Here is a 23,387-nt window from a genome sequence, read left to right as displayed (position 1 = left end):
GTCTTTTGACATGTCATCCTTTTACTTGTTCCACAGTTCAGGTGTATTCGATGGGAAGCATGTCGAAATAATGATATCAAATAATGTGCGTATCTGACTTGGAGATGCAGAAACAATTGCTTCAGCGATTGTCATATCCCAATGAGTATCGTTTTCAAGCAAATTGAGCTGTTGACATGAAGCACGAAATGTCGGGCACACTACACTATTGACAGCATATTGACAGTTAGACATTTCGACTATCATTCTTTCTCTTGTTTGTTTGTTTCTTCTTTATTGTTTCTGTCATGTATCAGAGATGGCGTTGTATACGGATTAAATTTTTTTGTGATTTTCTTTTATTTTCGAATGCGCGAGGTTTTCATTGTTCAAATTCATCGATGTCAGTCAAAAGCCTTTCTATACAAAATGTATGAGAAAATAAATTTTCTTCATAATTTATTTTTTCCGTGATTTATCCAATGTTTTAATAGTTATTCTGCTATTCGGGGCGGAGACAAATCGAACAAATCAAAGATTATAAAAATCGGTCCAGTCGTTCTTGAGTTATAAATGGTGTAACTAACCCGACTTTGTTTTATATATATATATATATATATATTATATAGATTGTTTTTAATTGTGTGCAATTTGGCGGAAAAATATAATATATTATACAGTTGCTTACCATTCGGTTATCCAATGAGCTGGGATCTGTTTACTCTTCTGCCGACATCCTACAGTTGCATCCCACTGGATAGAGACAGGTGGAGGGAGCTGTTGGAGGAGGCCAGGACCCACACCGGGTTGTCACGCCCCTGATGATGATGACCTATGTTATGCCGGCGCTCCATTGGTACGCAAGTCAGACGATTAGTCTTCGGACCAAACCTTTTTTTCGCGTGGAGCACCCTAGATCTGCGGACTTTTTAGGCCTACCACGCATGGACGATTAGACCTACCGCGCATGAACGATTTACTATCGTACGGTCAACAATCGAAGAGTTGTAACCATCGTATTGCAATGCAACCCCGCGCATGGACGGTCGAGTGAACGGCCGAGTTTAAAATCTGTGTTCAGACACAACATTTTACACCGATTCGAACAGGCTGGGGCCCCATTGGCAATGTTTTTAAATGAGAGCCCGCGCATGACACGTCTAGCCGGCCGAGAGTGCACTCACACAAGCATGCACAAGTGACGCGGTCGTATGGAGCGCACGCATACATCGAACCGTTACGAGATCCACATTTGACAATTCATCGATGCGTACCATTTGGTTTTGCATGCGCGTACCAGTCCCATTTTTACAGTTTCTTTCTCTGAAAGTATTTCAGTATTCAAGTTCTTCATTGATAAATTAATATTCAAACCAAAATATAGGGCTCAATTTTTCTGGGTCTTTTGACAATGAATACAATTTTTGCGTTTATTATTGTCTATTGTTTGTTCATTATCTCTGAATCCTGTTTCCTGTTTTGGACGCTACCATAACGACCATAACCATAGACAAAGACAAATGCACTGACGCCAATCGCTATTGCCTAGTGCCGGCAAGGGCAAACCATAATAATGTCTCTCTTGGAAGTAGATGAAAGCCGGCACAGGCATTTATAGTTAATTCGCCTTGTTTAAAATAAAGTGCATCCATTTTTCTTCTATTTAATCTGCATTCATTGGTGGATTGTAGTGCGGTGGTCGGAATAAGACAGATGTCTCATTGTTCCTGCCCCTACATCGACTGTGTCGACTTTACATCTTCCCTACGTCGACTGTGTTTTCTGCTGAAAGCTGCTGGAGGGTAAGCTATATTTATATTCACACTTTCGCGTGTTTTATGGGAAAATAGTATATTTTTACTAAGAATACATTCGATGCATTGATGATGCAACAATGTCGTAGAAGAGCTGGTAATAGTCGTAGAGGAATGGGTAGCCATTTTTCGACTGTTGACCGCTCGCATCGGCCACGTTGTATCAAATAGAATAATCATGTCGATCCAGTTCGTTCAGTCGCCGTTTCAGATTTGGTCAGTTCAGTTTTGAAATTACAGACAACCCATCCTCCACGTCTCCATTCTAGTTTCAGTTGCCTGCGCATCTGTTCTATACACAAAACTGCTTTCGGCTCGCTACGGCAGCTATCTAGGGTAGGAAAGTATCACAGTATTATTAGCACTTATTGTAACAATTACACTAAGTTAGTCATCTAAATAGACAGAGGTGCTGTTTAGACATAGCACTTATTGTAATTGTTACAATAAGTGCTAATACTTTGATACTTTCTTACCCTAGATAGTTGTAGCGGTCGAAAGCAGTCTTGTGTATAGAATAGATGCGGTGCTTCAGTTTTTGCATTTACCCAAAAACGGAGACTGAAGGGACAACTAAACTGATCATTATAAAGGACATTAATAAAACTTCAGTTCGCTTTCTTTATGCTAAGGAGGTACATGAGTCCGACATTAATTTTATTTTACATTCATTTATTTTCATCTAGATTGATTTGGGCGAAAGGTTATCAGCTTTTGAAACGCGCGTGTGTAGCACGATTTACTACGACGAGTACCGTATGTCACGGGCCCAAGAGGTTAATGAAATTTTATCATGAATGTCTGTTTTACAGTTATTATTTTTTCGCAGAAAGCCGCAGCGCAGGTCTCAATGGAGGTGCACAAGTTAGAAAAAAACCCAAGGACTCATGCCCATCTTCATCAGCCCCAGTACGGGCAAGTTTCTCTTTTACTCCACCAACACGTTCGGCGCTCGCGGTGATAGCTACTATGAATGTCTTCTCAAAGGTTGCAGACCGGAAAGACACTTGACTAGTATGTATTATGTTTTCTCATTGTTTTTTTCTCTGTATATAAATATGTGTAACATGTTTGCTTGTGTATGTATATTAGCTGCTGTCATTGCGAAATTACAAAATATGTGTCATTCATGGATTGATATTTGATAATTTTCATGTTCTTCAAGAAAGTATAACCTCCAATCCAGTACATTAAGGTGACCCATTAGTGAAACGGCAAATAATTTTCAACTGTAGGCACGACGAAATTTTGAACTCGCTCGCATTCAGTGAGAGAACGTCGAGCTAGAAACACGTCACTTTGCTTCGTAATGGCGACCGGCCAATTAATTCTTAAATCGTGTAAAGATGACTAAAAACGTTACCCATTTACTTTAAAAAGAAAACATGTCAATGAATATATTATTATTGTTACTAATAGAACAATAAACAGAACATAAAATGGACGTATGTTGGATTTATATGACAAATAATATTTCGTTTGACAGGCGTCATTTGCACCCGCGACCTGCAATCCGCGCATTGCCTAGCAACGATCTTTTTAGACCGTGCCTCAACTGATGTACGGCCTTAACATAAATATTTACATATTGTTTATGTTACATGAGATAAACTTAGCAGAGCTGTGCGTGACTTATTGTTGATTGTAGAAAGGATTTAAACCTTATGTTTGTTTACTCTCATTGGCATGATTCAAATAATTATCTAACAAAAGTTGAAAACTGACGCCCATAATGTTGTGGGCCCCTTCGCAGATGGACCCTCTCCCTGATATGTGGTAGCTACATAAATATATTTTTGCAGTTTTATTATCTTAGTTTAACAATGCAGTTTATTGCATCTAATTAAACATCTTGTATGCCTAATATCCATTTTCTGATAAAGACATCCCCAAGCTGATTCTTTTCCTTAGTCCATGTATTGGTTTATTTTTTGTTTATATTGGTAATTTTCCTCTCGGGCCCCGTGAAGCGATAGCGTTGCTATATTCAATAATCGGCGTATGCTGACTAAATTCTTTTATATGTACAGTAGATCCTTGGTAATTCGAAATCCAAGGGACCATGAAAATTTGATTTCGAATTAGCAAAATTCTCTATAAATCGAAATTTTCGAAAAAAGGTGCGAAAACCCCAAATATCTCGAATGCAATTTTGGTAGTTGAAATAATAGTGGTGTTTAGTATTTTTAGTATTGAAATTCATTGTGTTTATTTATGCAAATGATATATATTTAAATGAATTATAAAACATTTCTAATAAAATGATAACTTGTTTGTGTATTTTACATTGATAGTCATATTGTGGTTAAGTTACACATCAAATATAATAAAAAGACTAACCCCATATAAGCTTCTGTTTGCACAGAAGAAATTCTGATTAAAAAACACAGTAAAAAATAATCACGAGAGAAAAATATATACTTACATTACATTACCACAAGAAATTTTACTTTCAGTACTTTTGACATTGCAAATCAAAACAAAGTCGCCATCAATTTACCGTTTTAACATTACATATTGTGTATGTATTGTCAGTCGTGTTAATAATTTTAATGGAACAAACAATATAAACTATAAAAAAAAGATAAAAACATAATTAGTTGATACAGTTTGTTATCCAAAAGATTCATTGAAAGTAGGTAATTGAAAAACCCACAATAATTTTGTATGAGCACATTGTTCAACATGACAATATAATTACATAGGTACATTATAAAACACTAATTAAAATCTCTTTTTATGATTTATTTCACTTTCGCTTATCAAATGTCTTAACAAATTGGTCGTAACTATTTAATATATGTTGCGGCATACCTGACATGTGCCTCCGTATAATGTCAAGAGTGTTAAATAATTCAACTTTCAACGGCAAAGGAGGCGGTTCATCGTTATCACCTTCCGTAATTGCGTCATCGACTACGTCTTCACGCTCTATCGCAACTGCCGCGGTCCCCGCGTCATGCACAGCAGATGTCACCAATCTGTCGTCGCACTAAACGAAATCACAGAAATTAGCAGGGTTTAACAACACATTTTCTGGTATCGATTCCTCTACTTCCGGCATTGGATCGAGCGGGTGGCACGATATTCCGGATTTCTTGAAACAAATTGAAATTGTCTCTCTGGTGACTGAATGCCAGGCGATCGATATTGCCTGACATGCGTCCAAAACTGTCCACTTAAGAAAGAGCCTTATATGTTTTTTTTTTTTAACTACATCGGCCATTGTCACTACTATAAAATAATAAAGTCTGAGTTAATAACACTAAATTAATATCGTAAATAAGCAAAATACGAGAAAAACACAGCCACAAAAATGCCAGTCCGAAACACTATCGATAAACAAAAGTCGTAAATAACCAAAATACAAGAAAAACAGTCACAAAATGCCAGTCCGAGAAAAAAATGTCTGTACACATAAAAACAACGAGACTAACTACCGATTCGTCCACAGCTGGCGGGAATATAATATATGAATTTCAAAATATTTTAAGTAAACAAAAATAAATTTTGATTTAAATGAATAATAATTGCTCGTGCGGACCAAAATTCATTTCGTATTACGAAATAACGAATATTTTAATTTATAACGGACTTTTTGTATGATAAAACAATTAAGTGGGTAAAAAATGGGAAAATATTCATTTTAGAATGAATTTTGATTTAACGACCTTCAAATTACCGAGGTTCTACTGTATTACAACACAATCAAATTATCATTAAAAATATGAAATAATATGTCTCTAGAATTATGAATTATTTATTATTAATTGCTACTATTTGACAGAATATATTTTTCCATTGAATATCTTCCATTTTTGGCATGTTTTTTTATTTATTTTCATTACCTTTTTGTTTAACGCGTGTTATATGAAGGCAGTATGATGGATGTTTGTGAATATTGTTTAAGTATAGGAACTATTCTACGATAGTTCGTAGTGACAGGAAAGTTCACATAAACATGTCATGTGTGAATAAAGAGACAATATAGCAGTTTTGTGTTTAACTATTTGATTGCGCGCACAATATACTTTAGTTGCTAGTACATATTTGGCCATATGCGATTAGCTGTGCGGGTCATTTTTTGAAATTTTGCGTTTGCCTGTAATATTGCTTCTTACCATTTCAGCGCCATGATTATTTGGTTGCTGTCGAAGGGATTCAAGAATTGCTTGTCAGGCATACCTTACCGAATATATTTGCTATTTGTAGGAGAACTAGTCTCAAGTGGAAAATCACAAAAAGTAAATGGAATTCTACTCTCTACTCTGTTTTAGTCTTTTATAATGAAAAATATCAGTACCTCGCTGGCAAACGGATACAATTGCCACATTCCCAATTGTTCATGAGAGCCTAAAAACAATTTATATTTTAGATGAATGTATAACTTCTAAGAGAATGTCAGAAATCACTAATTTAATACCGAACCTATGCCTTTTTTTAAGGTATAAACTGTTTAAATATTAGTTGTCATTTAAATAATGCTTTCGTCTATTATGCAGAGATTTTCATTAGGCAACATCGAGTCTGAACAAATTTTTGCAGTGGTCAAGAAGTGTTCTAATTCTATCAAGTCTATCTCTGTATGGGGTCACTAACAATGAATTAAGCATCTGCAAAATCAGCTCATAACAATCTCTGACCACCGTTGGACAAATTTTTTTTTATTCAGTAATGGGTCATTGCTCCAATGTTCTTCAAAGACAGCGATTTCTAGTCATGAATTTTTTTGATCGTGTGATCCTAGGAAGATCATTTTTGTTTTTACAAGAAATGGGTGTTGGCCACTTGCTCAACCTTTTAAATCCATACTCTGACTCCAAACACACACTGAAAAACAGTACATAATATATGTGTATTTGCCAGACTCACGACATTGTACGCTGACGCGTTAGCCGCTCACCCACCACGCAATAGTGTAGTAGTACAGCAAAAAAAAACATGTTCATTACATTTCTATTCATTTTAAAAGTGTGAAGAACCTCATTTCTATTTAATTCTCATTCAAATTTACTCTAGGTTTCTTCTTCCGTCATGTTCACGTGACAGATTTAATTTTCATATTGTTCTTGATCCTAGTTCTTCAGTTTGTATATACAGTACTCTCTCAGTAATCCGCCACCCTAAAAACCAGACAGGTGTCCAATTAGCGAAAACGGCGGATTATAGTGCATAGATACAAAATATGGTAAGAATTAAAACAGGTAATTTGTAAAAAATAGTTTTTTTGAGAAATTTATACAAGCAAATTACGGTTTTATTTATAATCAAAATCAAGTATTTATTTAATTTTATATATTTATAAACTAAAATAAACTAATACCTATATTTATAAAGTTTATTAACACTATACGGTCCGCGAATTTTCGCGACGTACCTACACCAATATCCGGTATTTTTAAATGAAAATCAACAAATTTCGATCGCGAAGTTAAAAATGATATAACTTTTGAACCTATTGATATATTTCAATAAAATTTTCAGAAAATACTTAAAATATATCAATGCATCAAATTGTGTCATTTATTCAACACTTGTCAACCTCTGGCCCGCGTTCCATAAAGGTAAAGTATATAATTTGTAAATTTTCGTAAATTGTTTATTATATGTTATTAGATTAGTTCAATTTGTTAAATATAATGTAAAGGAAACAGCCTATTGATATAAAGCAATCACAATATATTAGTTTTTAATTAAAAAATGTAATAAAATATTCAAATACAAAATGTTTTACACCGCTATAGAATACGTATCAATTCATTTTTAGCGCTAGCTACTCATATCTCTGATTATCAAATATAATAAAATAACAAAGACTTCACACAAACTGTGAAGTGTTTAAAAATAAATGCACATTCATTCCCAAAAGAACACTAATCTGATTTATTGGTTTTATGGGTTTTATGGCTGAGGTAGTGCAGTGGCGTGCATATTTTCGAGTAAATTCAATTAAATAAAATGCACGCATATACATTCCCACCGCTTATTACAATTTGGTATTTTTGTAAGAATCGAGACAATCCAATAACAGTGGAGAGGCGTGCGTAAAAAAATCATATAACAAAATCTATGAGCAATAAATTGTAAAACAAACATCTACTTATATTCCACAAAAATATTTGAATGAACACTCAATCGTATGGATAATACCTTTAGATAAACTGGCTAGGCACGAAATAATTATTGGCACATAATAATATAGTGTACGAGTAGATTTAAAACAAATCAAACACTAAAGCTGAAATTATTTGAAATAGTTTATAAAACTATGAATGTAAAATGAACTAACAACTAATACACTTTTTTAAATGATAAGAAAAGCAATTACCAATATGTAGATGTAGAGGTACTTTGCACTCTTTGGACATGTAAATAGGTTCTTTTCGAAGTTTATGTGAGGAACACACTTCACACTTTCTTCTTAAACGTTTATCAGTTGCGGAAATATTTGATTGTGACTGAAAATTGCGGAGATATTTGATGTAATTTTATACTGCCTATACTTTGTAATGAAGTAGGTGAACTGATTTTATGGGTTGAATCTGTATCAGAAGATATAGAAGGTGCATGCGTTTCCGCAACATCAATTGATTCAGATGTCTGTATATCCTCGATCCAAACTTTATGTTCAACAAAAAATCGTGAAATTTCATTTTTCATTATTAGTGAATTGTAAATATCGCAATATTTGAAAAACCGCTTACGTGGCATAGTTTTCGAAAATATGGGAGTCTCTATAAGTGGATTTGTCGACCAATAAGATGGAGTCGCTTTTCTGACAATTCCCATTATTATCACCAACCCGAACCACTTTTTTAACTCCGACATGGTTATGTCCACTCATTTTTTAGATTTAGCTTCCAAATGTTACTCCTGGTAATCCTTCAAATAGCTTGTTCTCTCTCGGCGGAGATCCTCAGAATCACTCGCGAAATATTTTGTACGTGGGCGTGTTCTCAGAGGAGCAGATGAGTCTGTTTCAATATCACTAAAATCTCCGATATCTTCACAGTCACTGGGAATATCTGACATACAATCCGCATAGTTTTCGTCTAAAAACGATTGGTCCTCCATTTTAAAAAGTGTTTTTGGAGATAAAACTAATAAAAAATATATATCCTAGCTAAAATATACTTAGATTAATTATTTTTTCAATGAAATTAGTGCAACAAATATAAATAATAATAGCTATTATTTATGCAGTTACACAAGCAATAATCTCCCGAAAAAAGCGAACGAAAATAACAACGCGATACAAGTTCACATTTATAACTGTTCTCATTTTCAAGACAAAATTTCTATCATGGATGATGAAGCATGGTGGACGTTTCATGGGTAGTAAACCATTAAAGACAAAATATCAAATAGCACGCAATTTCATAGATAAAAATCGCGTTCATTTTAAAAAAAAGAATGCAGGTTCATAAATGGTTGACTACCACTGAAAAGGGTCGACAATAAAATTTCGAAGTTGAAGTGACGACACTGGAATATAACATTGAGTGTTTATTACCTTTTTTGTTTATGTCTGGTGATTCACTCGCCTAGAAACGGGCTTGTAACTAATTAAAAAAATGGTATAGGTACAAAAAAATACTGAATGGTATTACGTCCGCCATCTCTGTAAAAACCGCGCAATATTTTTTTTTCATCGTGCTTTTACTTCTTGCACATGTCATTCAACCATCTGACGATAGATCTTGCAACCAAATATTAAATTTCATATTTATTTTTCACAGTAAAGATATGCCTATGTGAGGACGCCACGTAGGCGTCACCGGATCGTAACGTTCGGCTTGCAAAGGACGCCAATGTGGCGTTACCGGACCGTAAAGTGTTAATTAATTGAACAGTACATCACTTGAAACAACCAGTTGTTCAGTGAGGCAGATATTCTTGAATGGCAGGATTCCTGGCTTTCCCTATAACCAAAAGCTTCAGTTTGTGTGTCCCGGTTGCATTGGAGCACGGCATAATTGTGATGCGGTCCTTGGATACTTTTCTCCCTGGTGCATTACTTTTTTCGCGATGAACGTACTTTTTACGAAGGAGAAATTTCCAAAATAAATTCGTTTCATCTGCGTTGGTATACTTTTACGCGGCGAACTACTGAATTTGACAATCGAATACCGGCGAATTATAAAGCTTGATTTTGTGCTTTCAACTAGTAAAAATAGCGGCGGATTATAGTAGTTTTCGGATAATCGAGTGGCGGATTACTGAGAGTGTACTGTATGTGGTAGTGTAAAGTGGTAGATTAATATACCACCAGCATTAACGTCTATATTTCCTATAATATTGTTTTAATAATGGAGTTTATATCATAAGTGCATTCGCGATAACGTACACTGGTATATCAGTCTACCATTCAGTGTGAAGTTGGCCCTTGTTTTGAAATAACCGACAAATACGCCGGTGGTAAGTGTATGTACCACCGATCGATAACACACTGACTTTGGAAGTTTGGGTACATGTGTCAATTTGAATCGGTTGCCAATTTGTGTTGCGATTGTTTAAACAATGGAAAGTAAGTATATATCAAATTTGTAATATTCTTTTATCATTTACACAAAAATAATTGAACATTTTTCAAAATATAAGTGGTAAAACAAGACTGTTAGTGATCGACAGCTAAAAAAAAATCCTTAACCTCAAATTGCGCACACATGTTTGAAGCTGTAAATCTAAGCTTATATTTCACTTAATTACTTTGGGAATTGTTGCTAAATTACATGTATATAGTATCTAAGTATCTTTAGGTTTTCATCAGAACATTTGCATCGGCGTGTTATTAGCTATTTTAGAAAAAATAATACATGATTTTTTTGATTATTTCATTTTGCTAAGAACATTTTTTGTGCTGCAATAGTTCCTTACATGATTTTTATTTATTATTTTACCCTAGAAACGTCTTACTCCGTAAAGGATTTAAAAGAAATAGATGAAGAGGGGTGGCTGAAGCTACTGGAAATGGCGGAAGACCAGGCTGGACGTTCTTATTGGTGATGACTACTAGCCGCCGATATGGATATTGCAGCACAAAAAAGAAGCTCATATTAATGCCAATTATGTCAAGTTATGTCAAAAATGTTAGGGCCCATTCCACGCATCTGGTGGGAGAAAAAAAGATAATTGAATGATTAATTTAATTGTCTTTAATTTAATGTAATAAAACATGTATGTAAAAACAAAATAAATAATATAAGAATCACAAATAGGATGTTTATTATTTATAAAATTTAGAAACTATATTCATAAATAATAAATAAACTTTTGTAAACATAAATAAACTTTTTGTAAACAAGTTTGTAAAATAAATTATATTTTATAAATTTAATATGTGAATACGAAATAATTGTAACTTTTTATAAAATATTTTATGAAATAAAAATATTTACCGAACATTTACGTGTATATTCCTCGAATTAAGTGTGAACATTTCGAAACTTTTTGAAAGTTTCATTGAGATTATATAATAATCAAATAAATAGTTACGGACATCTTTATAAGTTTTATTTGTCGGAACAATGATAAATTATACGATTAAAATAACTGTGAACATTGAACCTGAATAAGTTTGGTGTCGCACTACCGAGAGTTTTATTTATGGATAATTAAAAGTTGTGGTGCCACAATAGAGAACCAACTCCCAGTTCGTTCCTGGTATCCTTATTGACAGCCCGGTTCATATTCTGAGCTAGTCGCGAGCCGGGTTACGTATAACAACATAATTATTTAAATAAAAAAAAAGCATATGGTAGATATATATACCACTGAATATGCATTTTCCTGATATGGCCTCTGACAGTATACATACCATGAAATTATTTTTTTTTTTTTTTTTTTTTTTTTTCAGAAAAAGTATACCTACATTCGAAAATTTACAAATGCAATATGTTTATAATCTTAACTACAAAAAAAGTGTCCTATAAAGGGTTAAACTGCGAAGTCCTGCGTGTCCCTAGGTGGCAGCTTTTTGTCGGGCACCACTGAGAAGGCTGTGTAGGCTCATCTCTCGCCCACCTCACTATTTTTTCCAAACACTCACTCACACAGCTCCAAAATCTCCTCGGATGACCAAAGGATGCTCTTTCTAGATTTTATCCGTGATTGTACCAGCGTATGTCCATTCGTGGTTTAACATAATAACACCGAGTTTCAAAATCGTGCACAATTGATACAAAGGATCCCACGGTACATAGTTTAGATGTAGCCACTGGCGTCACACGAGTAGAGGTGGAAGCCTCACCCACGTCATTGTCGACATCTATATCTCAATATCTTCCTGTTCTGTCCGCGCTGTTTCTCTTTTGATCAGTTTACATGCGGTATACAAGATTACTACGGTTTCTTGGACTCGCTTATCGGATTCCACAGCATGTTGATGGCAAAGTTTGTACAAAAAATAAACACTAAATATTTCCTACCTACACAATGATTCACACGAACGATATTAGTTCTCAAAAAATAGATCATAAATATCTTCGGTGGAGGAGGAGATTTTTGTTTTTACGAAAAATTTATGTTAGCCACTTACTCAGTCATTATTGTTATTATATCACAATTTTATTTAGTTAAATTAACCATGGACTACGTACACGAAATATAAAGCTGGATTCACATTATTACATGCGTAAGCGACTCTAATTTAACAGTCTATACAGGACTCCAAGCATTCGAGTAGTAAATCGCATCTCGAGTGGTGTGTCTAGATTCTGTCAGATTTTTATAGATAGAATTTGTCTGCCATCGCCCCTCTAGATTTCCTAGACTCCCTAATTTTCTTTGAGCTTTCTACTGCCCCCCTGAAAGCCTCCAGCGCTCACATGGGGTCGTTATCGCCCACGTTGAGAAAGACTGATCTAAATCAACACCTTCGATGCCTCCGGATATGGCTTTTAGACTAATCTCTTTGATGATATTTTGAATATCATTTTCATAATTGCAGTGAACTTCAACAATTTCACTGAACAAACTTTTCTAAACACCCTTCATTCACGACTGGGTGACTTCATTCCACGCGTCGTCGATGTTTCCGATAGCTTTCATAATATTAAATTGTTTCCACCAAACCCGCATGGCATCTCTATCACCTCCCATCAGTTTCTTCAATGAAAAAAGAGAAGAAGAATTATACGATCCCTGGATGCTTTAAATCCAGAAGCAGTCTTCTCTATGGAAATAAACGTACATGTTGGCATTCGTTTCCAATAGAGTCCCGTCTCATCAATATTAAAAAAAATAGATTTGGTGGATAATTCCCCTTTCCACAATTTCCAGTTTGAAAAAAAGATCTCGATATAACAAATCTGCGCTAGCCGGGGTCGCGATGAACGGGGGTACCTGTACTGTATCATGGTTCCAAAGTCAGCCATCAAGTACTTGGAAATCAATTGGATGATCCACTAAGAATGACTTGTGCTTATTTCCACATCTTCAAAATTAAAGTCTTTAACAACGGCTGATATCCTGTAATCTGAAGACTCAGGGGTTGTATAATGGTATTTTCGTTTCTCCGATAAGAGATATTCCCGCTTGTTGATATGCACATTCCCAATTTTTTAACGTCAATGTCAACACTCAATTTTTAAGTTGGGTAATGGTAGTATGCACGGTATCAATACAATATTATGCTGATAGCATTCTAGGAAGAAGCTCCCATGATTGATTGTTTATGATGTGCTCAAATACTAATTTGGGTGATTTTATTACTACATACTTTAGTTGAGTCCAAATGAGAAGCCTTATTCCTCTCATGGTAACTAGTTCATAGTATCTGATCAACCCAACTAAAAATCAGACATAATTGTGTGTGTAGCTTATCCTTTTCAACCGACACATGACATGATTCCTAGATGTGTAATACCTAACATAACTTATAGCATCTATTTAGTAGATGTGTGTCTTGCTGTGGTTGATTTAAAAACTTATTCATAGACTGCAATATGGTAATATCTGGTTGAATTTATTATATATTTTATGGAGTTGCGTCCTGCTTCGAAGGGGTCATGACACTTGCATCCTTTGTAATGAGACTATTTTCTTTATTATAGGAATTTGAACATTAAAATTTTTATCAATAATAAAAAATGGTTTCACCATAACTATTCTATCAATAAGTATTCATTTTTATATGAAAATTGAGTTTCATCCTTCTGCTTCCGAGGTACAGATATATATTTGCATAGTGTTAATGTAGCTTTTCACTCATTGAATTAAAATTTGGCTGATTTACAAACAACTATCAAATAGCACTTGAGTAGAAATGGTTTTCACTGGTAGATTATTACCGATCTAGTCTTTACCTACCAGAGGCACCTAGCTCGATTTGATATAAATAAAAAGGATTTCAAGTTATACACATTTATATTTTTGTAAAAATCAATGTTTTTTAAAATAAATAAACAATATTAAAACTATGAATTTGAATATAGAAAACTTAAACTAAATTTTAATAATTTAATTAAGTTGGGACCCTTTACAAACTCACATTCTATAAAAAAATAAATATTGTTCAAATATTATCTAATTGTTCAATGTATTATCTGGTTCAAAGCATTTTTCTGTCATATGTGTATATTCATAAACTATCAAATCAAGCTTCATTTTGTTGGTTACATAAAGTAAAACCTCGTTAATAAGTCGACAGGATCAAAAATAAATTTTTATTTTCATTGTTTTGTTTCTGATCATTCATGTGCCTACCAATTTTTTTGATGAAATTCTTTCAAATTACAATCATTGCTAAGTACCATGTGTCATTAATTCATTATGTGTAACTACACCAAAAGAAGAATGTACAAATTATGTATTGTAAGTAGGTTATTTTCAAATCAATGCGAGACAAATTGTCATATACTCTGTCCTGTCAAGTGAAGAATTCGCCGTAATTCGAAATTTTCACAAAAATAATGTCCCTTAAACATTATTTTCATATAAAACCATACCTTTAATTCGAATTTCGTAATTTGAAATGATTACAAGAGTCCTGGCATATAAAAATATTCAGTAAATTGTAATAAAGTACACTATTTCATGAGCCAGTCATTGAAAATTGTGACAGACTTTTCAAAAAACATCGTAAATTTCTTATTTTACGAAGGTAATAAAAATAATCCTGACATTTTATGACCCATTAACACACACGGAACCTAAAATTTGGTAGGCACATAAACAATATCGATGAAAATAAAAAAAAAAATTAATTTTAATATTTTTCCCCCATTATTCGTAATTCGATTTTTTTTTCAATTTTCGGTCCCGTGGAATTCGTATTAACGAGGTTTTACTGTTGAATTTATTGAATTTGAAAATAAACGTGTAGTATGTATTCTTAATTCAACAAAAACAAATATCAGTATGAATGAAAAAGTATGCACTATTTTGTTGAATCGCTCATAACAGTCAGGGTTTTATTGATTTTTAAAAACTAACTAAGACCCTTTGTAAATTGTAGTCTTAGTACAATAAAAATAATTACGAATGACTGACAAAGTTTAATGTGCACTATTCATGTCGGATCATACCTCCACCCTTCGCCACTGCCGCACATGCTTGTTCGGGTACACGTAAAATTATTAGTAATGATACTTTGGGGCACTTGTAGAATTTCAAATGAATTTTGGCATGATATGATTCATATAAATCATGATGTAATAATTTATGAATATTGTTACAGGCCTTTGAAAAATATACGCGAGTCCAGAATGGCTACACATCTATCGGCAGTGTGAAGAATGTTGACAACACTCGTCCAACAGATATGATGAAATCTTTCTTCTTGGGCGAGACATTGAAGTATTTTCACCTACTGTTTAGTGACAACCGCTACACTCTCGACCTTACCAAATATGTTGTGAACTCAGAGGCTCATCCTTTTCCTATTCGGGAAGTATAACCGGTAAGTTAACCAACTATTATGATCCTTTTAATACCTTTTGTAGTATTATTTTGGTTACAGATTACACATTTGAGGCGCCCAGTATCAAAGTGGGCCAAAGGTACCTTGATGTTTTTACAGGAAGGGCGAAAAATTGTGGTTATACTTTTGACGATGTATAATATTGAAGTATTATATTTTTCTTAATACAGTATTCTCTCAGTAATCCGCCACCTCAAAAACCTGACAAGTGTCCAATTAGTGAAAACGGTGGAGTATAGTGCATAAATACAAAATATTGTGTTATCTCATAATTTATGCAACATGGTGAATGTTTTGACGGTTGAATTATTTTCCTCTGCCCATTTAATGGTTACGCGTCAGTTCTAGCTAGTGCATCTTCTGATTTGACTGTATGAGCTGCGTTGACAATTATTGCATTCATCCTCAGAATCTAAGCCTTTTACTTCAAACTCCTGCGGATATGCCATTGCCACCTGATGACTTGTGGGTTTTTAGTCTCTTTATCCCCTTTTATGTCACTTCACTAAAAAGTATTTCAGGTTCTTGCTCATAGATACGTACGTCAACCATCTCATCATCCTCTTCTGTATCTCTGTATAGGGCTTCACAATATGTTTTCCACCTTGCAGTAACCCTATCCAACTCCATAAGCAGTGTGCCGTCCTCGTCCTCGATGGCCCAGTTCATTTCTTGAAATCTCCTGTGATTTCTTTCACTTTTTGGAAAAGATCGCGAGTTTCTACTCTTGACAGCATGGGTTTCGATGTCTTCACATTTATTTCTGAGGAAAAGATTCTTGTCCCGCCGACAGTCGCTGAACAACTCCGTTTTGTTCAGAGTACCTTGCATGTTTTATAGTTGAATTAAGTCCCTTATTCCTAAGATCGGCTCTTGTTTGTATGTTCTTGTCCCATGTTTCATCAGATATTCAGATCTTGCGACGTTTCGGATGTTCCTTACTATTATTGAATTTCTGGACTTCTTCCATCGCACATAAGGCGGCTTCCTTCAACTTGTTCCGTGTTGTTTCCTTTCATTAAATTTATTACTTTGCAAGAAAATAAGTATTTTACTATTATTTATTTCGATTTATATGGATAAAAATGGCCTTTGGGACCAAATTCCATTTTGAATTACGAAATAACGAATATTTCGATTTATAACAAACTTTTTGTATGAAAAATGATACTTGGGGGTTAAAATTGACGAAAAATTCGAAAAACGGCGAAATTCGATTTATCGTTTTTCAAATTATCGAGGTTCTACTGTATTACCAACTTTGGCGTTCATATCGCCTTGGACAATGGTGATCTCTCTTATGGGTATTTCTTGGATTGTGCTTCTTAGCTCCTTGAAAAATTCTTCTCTTTATTCGTCTGTTGATGCGGCTGTAGGCGCATATACTTGTATAATGATCAGCAAACATGGCTGGGCGTTGAGCTTTATTGTTATTATCCTGTCACTGATCGAATTGTATCCAATGACACTATCTCGGAGAGTTTGTGGTACAATAAAAGCAACTCCGTTTCAACTTTCGTTTTGTAATGAACAATATACCATGTTGCCAGGTTCGGTTTCAAAGTGTCTGGATCCTTTCCAATGTGTTTAGTTTAAACCCATTATATTTACGCTGTATCTCTTTTTCGATGATTGCGGGCTTTCCGGGGTGTTAATGTGTACCTATTTTTTTGGGATTTTCGTGACCGATTTACCAGTATCCGATTTCCCACACGTTGCCTGATAAATCACACGCGTGTGCCCAGTAACCAATTTCACACCACGCGGCCCGGACCTTGTGTAGCACCGGGTGTCAGCCGGATCATCTGACGTACTGTTACGATTTTGATGTTGCATTTCATGTGGTTTTCGTGATATTTTAATGTGGTGGTTTCCCGTTGCCTTCCACATCGCAATATTGAAGCTCTTCATAATGTATTCATTATCGCCTTCAAGTGTCAGATCTAAGGCTGTTCCAATCCCCTTGATCACCACCCTTGGTCAGTACTGAAGAAATTGCTGCCTTCCTCCAGTGGACCCCTCTTAGTCTGGCTCCTCATCATAGACCTGTTTGGCTTAGGAGACCCTTCCGATAGTTAGACTACCGCCAGCATAGCCCTACAAATCCTCGGAATGCCCAAGCTTCCTCACCACGACAAGGTGGAGATCCATTCGAGGAGGCTTTGTATCTAGTATTAGGCTGTGTATCTAAAAATCTGTTTTTGCACAGCAGTCTTGAGTCCAGACATGATAAAATTCAATAAAATGTAATTTCTTCTTGTTTCAGACTGTACCGCCATAAGGATGACTGACTTTTGCGGTGCTGATATGCTGAAAGACCAAAGTTTGTAGAAATTAACAGGTTTTATCATTATACTGATTCTTCTTAAATCTCAAATGGCCATTGTAAAGTGTTTTTCTAATATAGTAAAACTCCGTTAATATGAACATGATTAATTCAAAATACGTCGTAAATCATAAGTTTTCTTTGTATGTATGTGTTGCAACACAAGAACTCAGTAGTAAGATTTTTCTGTATGACTTATTATTGTAATATCTGTGATTAATCTGAAATCAAAACGAATATGGTCAAGCTTACGAAAACAACCTCACTAGGTTTGCTAGAGTGAAACAGGTGACGTGACCGGCCCTGCGCAATTTAATAAAACTTTCCACAAGCGCTGCGTCGGATACCTGTGGCTTGCACATGGCACATCAAAAAAAACAATAATCGTGTAAAAAATGCTATTAGAAATTAAAAAGGATACTGATATGGTAATGATCTAATTTCAAAATAAAAAATAATATAGGTATTATAAGTTATGTAAAACTTTTCAACAGTCAACAGTTTAAGATAGTTTAACTTGTCACAGTAATTAAAACTTGGGTAAGGGCACACACCAACTTGCCTATGTTTATATTTCACTGTCAATTGAAAATTGAATGTGATGGGGTGACTCACTAAAAACGACAATGGCCCAATGACTATAATATATTTTATCAAAGAAAAATTGTCAAATTTCTTTTGCAATATAATGTACATTTTGTAATTTGATTTTTTTCATATTTCGGTTGGATCGATTTCGAATTAACAGGGTTTTACTGTATTTAATAATTGTTCATATGTAAATAAAGTAAGTTTAAGTTGATGAAAAGGATCAGAATATTTTTGTATTGATCATCCATTAAGTATTATACTTATAATAGTCCTCAAATATTCATCGCCATTTTTATTGTATATACCACTAAACATGTATTAAATCTGTAGTGGGCTTCTATGCGCCATCAATATGAATCAATTACCCATCTTCCTTTTTGTGCTCGCTTTGTTTTCTTGTATAAATTGATGACATCCGATACAGAATCCGTTTCCATTCATAAAAAAAATACAGCAAAACATTGTGGGGCCCAAGTTAGGACCCCCGACATCGTGAATGTGTTTAGGCGTCGATAGAAACGACCTGTTCTGTCCATTTACGGGACTAGAACGATGGTTTTATGACATTGTTTGGAAATATTTGCTAAACTTCAATTTTATTAACCCGGCCGCCGCGTAAGTTTCAATACAAAAGAAGTCCTGTCTGCGGTACGTTTTTTCAAAATCTTTTTATTCGCTGTATTATATCTGACATTTATTGCCTTCAAACACATAAAGATTGCTGTGACACATATAAAATAGGAATTAATTGCCGAATGCACACAAAAATACACTAACAAATTTCTTACCCGAATCATTCGTCAGCCATGATTGCGTTAATTTCGGTACAAATCAATAAACCACACACTTGAATTTTTAAACATATGCCCCTTTTGGGTGAGGAATTCACATTAATTATTTTTACATATTATAATTGACACATTTAATATTTAAATCTCAAGTTTTAACACGATTTTTTACAAAACTGAACATTAAAAAAACACAAAAACAGTTTTAAAAATATTTTGCCGAGTATAGCATATAGCATGGGTTGAAACATAATCCTACATCACAAGCTACGCAAACATAACGGGAAAGTGTTTGTTTTTCTTCGAATTGCCACATACATGACATCGGCGTCTAGGCTTATCTGTATTTCTAGTCGACGGAAGTAGCTCGAGCAAGTGTTGTGTCGCGGTTTTCGGCAATAGTCTAATTGAACTATCGCTTGTTGACGGTCTAGGTTGGGGTGTATTTGAATTGAAGGGTTCACTTTAAATAATTGTTTAATCACGGTAAGCTGAAACTCACCCAATGTTTGTTTACGTCCTGTTATAAATTTATATAAATAAAATGAATTTAATAAATATAAATCTATCAAATGGAACGCCACTTCCTTGTACCATTTGATAGACTTACGCATGCATGACAAACTACTAAGCATCATGTCGGCTTTGTGAACTATGCCCATATTTTTATTATAATCAATGACACACTTGGGTTTTTGAATGAGCTCACCAGTCCTAAAGTTCATTTTTCCTGTTGGCCCAAAAGATTTGTCATGAAGAGTGGTCAGCATGTCAACGTCTCTCCTGTCATGCCATTTGAGAGCCAAAGGGGACTGTTGCACTTAGCCTCAATCTCTCCCTTTTTCAATTTTTTTACAATCCAGCATCTCTTTTCGGTTTTTCCTTACCATTCCACATGCATTGGTCATATTGGCATGGTGATATTTAAAAATAAGCGGCCTACAGGTATCTATAGGTGAAACAAGTTTCGTAATTATCGCAAAAGTCCTTCTGGTACTTTTGACATAGATTGAATAAATATCTTCTGATTCATTTATCAGGATTACAATAATGAAAAATGAAAAATTGCCCGTTTAAAACGGTGCGTATTACTAATACGCATGACAGAATCAACTGTTGGGGCGTATCATAGTAAAAGGAATGAGTCAAAATCCAATCTCGTCTTTTCTTTTATACCCGTATCTTCCGCACCGGTTCTACTCCGCCAGGGGGCAGGCACGATTCAAATTTATACAATTACATTTATGAGGCACTATAAACTCGAGATAAAGTTTTAGATCTAAGTAAGATTCCTACGACAAGTATTGGTTTATAAGGTTTGAAATTTACATGTTTAGAGTAACTTTTTACAATTTGAAAATGATCTGTAGGGCGTAATTGATAGATCTGAGAATTATTTTTTCTTTGTAAATTAACAAAATAATAATGTCCTCGGACTTACATTATTAGAATTTCGATTCTTGAAATTCCTTTATCTACTTTTTACAAAAGTAGGTACTAAACTCGTACATACTTTGTTATAATTAATAACATTAATTTACTATTTAAATTTAGTGCTAGCGCAGCTAGTACTTACAATGTTCAATCATTAGATTTTAATTACGACGTTATCCGATATCATATTTTATTTATTTAAAATATTTTACAATGTTCAGCGGCAAATACATCGCAACGAAATTTCAAATTCTTTCACGTAAACAAAACTCTATTTTATGTAATTCAAAAATAGAATAGTTATGAATTGACATTTGTTTACAACATTTAGTCGTCATCACATAAGTCGTTTACATATTATTGTTTATTTTTAACCTTATTTCTAGACATTTTAATTACTCACATTTTTCTTACAAGACCGTTTGGTCTGCCTGAAAGAAATCATCCATAGTTCACTCTGAGTGGCTGTAAGTCGCTCAGACTGTACTACGGGACTTATTACATGTTCACTATAGCTTCGTTTAGAGGTAGGCCGCGCAGTTTCATACAAAATCGACATTTATGATCGGACTAAAATAGTTGTGACGTCACAAAATCGTCGCAAGAAATGCCGGCTGAAGGCGTGCATTTCGTGGCCATGTCACTGTCTCAGGCAAGAATGAAGGTTCGAATGACATGGCCTATTCTATTGTTATAAATATCAGGTAGGTGAAGACTTTGAAGCTATTTGTAATATTGTCAACACAAAAAATAAAATAAAAAACGTAGTGTGGATTTGCATCCTTCTGCTTCTAAAGATATTTTGTTAAATGTGGATTTGTATCTTATTTACCTAGCCAAAATAAAACAAATTATAAGTTAAAAAAAATTTATAGGTATAAATATAACAAAGCAAAACACATTTTTTTTTAAAATTTTATTATGTATTCATCATCATCACCAGCCCTGAATCTATTCACTGCTGGATGAAGGCCTCGCTAATCTCCAAGTTGATTCCACTTCCGTTGGGTTTGGGTGGCTGTCCATCGACGCAAATAATTCCGTAGCCAGTTTTTTAATATGCTCTTCTAGAGTATCTACTTCGAGGTCTCTGTGCAGGGTTGTGCCTCGGACAAAGCTCGGGGCGCCTGTGATTGTTCTTAAGATTATGTTTTGTACTATTTGAAGTCTCTGAGTGAGCTTCGGGCTATACATCATTATCGGTCTAATTATTGCTGAATATAAGAGGAGTTTGCCTCTCATTGAGACTTTGCTGCGGCTTCTCAGCATTGGGCCTAATCTGGCTTTGACTATTCTAGCTTCTCTATTTTTTGCGTTGATGTGTTTGTAGAAGGAGAGAGTTTTGTCTAAATGTAGTCCTAGGTATTTAACTGATTTTGATCGTGGGATTATCTTCCTATGCATGACGAGGTTGTCTCTGCCTTTGCAGAGTCTATCGTGTATATGGCAGAATATGATTGCTGCGCTTTTATCGGTATTTATTTTGATGCGCTACATGTCACACCATTTAGCTATTTCGTTGGCGACTAGCTGAACTAGTTTCGTGGCTTGGTCGTGTTTGATCGATCTAGCTAATATCGCGGTATCGTCTGCGTACTGTGCGACTATGCAGGATATTGCGGAATTGATTGTTGGGATGGGTATGTCTCTGGTATATAGATTGTAAAGTATGGGCGCTAATACAGATCCTTGAGGGACTCCTGCTTTGGTGAACCTAATGGAGGATTTGGTTCCATGGTATTTTACCGAAAACTGTCTTCTGGTTAGGAAAGAGTTAAGGATCTTGATCATCGGTAGATCTAATTCTGCTCTGGAGAGTTTGACGATTAATCCCTCGATCCACACCTTGTCGAAGGCCTTCGCTATGTCTAGGAACAGGTTGAATTTGTGATGATTAAGTGCATCTTTAATGTACTCTGGTACGTAACAGCTGGTGGATCGTGGAGTAGCCTTTTCTAAAACCATGCTGTTCGTCTGGTATGAGTTTTTTCTCATCTGTGATGATTTGCAATCTTGATTTTATAGCTCTCTCTAGTATTTTACTCATCGTTGGGAGTAAGCTAATTGGCCTGTGGTTCTGTGGGAGTTTTAAGTTCTTGCCAGGTTTTGGCATGAGAATAATGTCAGCAGTTTTCCATGAGTCAGGGAAGTACTGCTGTTCTAAGCAGGCGTTGAGTATATTTGTTGGATATTCGACGCCAGTGTCTGGGAGCTTTTTTAGGGTAAGGTTACTTATTTCGTCGTTGCCAGGAGCTTTGCGGTTTTTAAGTCGCTTAATTAGGAGTTTGGTTTCGTCTGTAGAGACGGCTACCATTGGTGGTGGCGGTGGAGGATTAGGTGTGGCATTTACTATGGCTCTGGCTTCTCTAGTGATTGAGTTTATGTGTTTTTTAGCGTGTCGAGTGTCTGGATCTGTTACTGGGTTTGGAGTGAATTGATGTTCGATGCTGTCCTCAAATAGTTTGCATTTGTCTTGGGTAGTAAAGACTGGGCCCCTTGGACCAGTTAATGGCGTTATAGAACATTTTTTGCTC

At 34.9% G+C, this 23,387-nt stretch overlaps 1 long non-coding RNA gene across 2 annotated transcripts; it reads left to right on the top strand.

Annotated features, from left to right (window-relative positions):
- Positions 1-1,485: 1,485 nt before the first annotated feature.
- LOC147079338 (uncharacterized) lies at positions 1,486-19,604 on the top strand. 2 transcript variants are annotated; one of them, XR_015069250.1, is made up of 4 exons: positions 1,486-1,781; positions 2,623-2,807; positions 15,472-15,693; positions 17,981-19,604. It is a non-coding gene; the product is annotated as an uncharacterized LOC147079338 (long non-coding RNA). The 2 variants fall into 2 exon arrangements; XR_015069251.1 differs by lacking the exons at positions 15,472-15,693; positions 17,981-19,604 and adding an exon at positions 10,699-10,976.
- Positions 19,605-23,387: the final 3,783 nt, after the last annotated feature.

The sequence above is a fragment of the Rhyacophila brunnea genome, unplaced genomic scaffold (genome assembly GCF_057557595.1).
Source record: "Rhyacophila brunnea isolate RB1 unplaced genomic scaffold, BYU_Rbru_1.0 scaffold_1, whole genome shotgun sequence".
Classification (NCBI taxonomy): domain Eukaryota; kingdom Metazoa; phylum Arthropoda; class Insecta; order Trichoptera; family Rhyacophilidae; genus Rhyacophila; species Rhyacophila brunnea.
The sequence above is the reverse complement of the archived record's forward strand: the minus strand, read 5'-3'. Positions and strand labels throughout refer to the sequence as shown.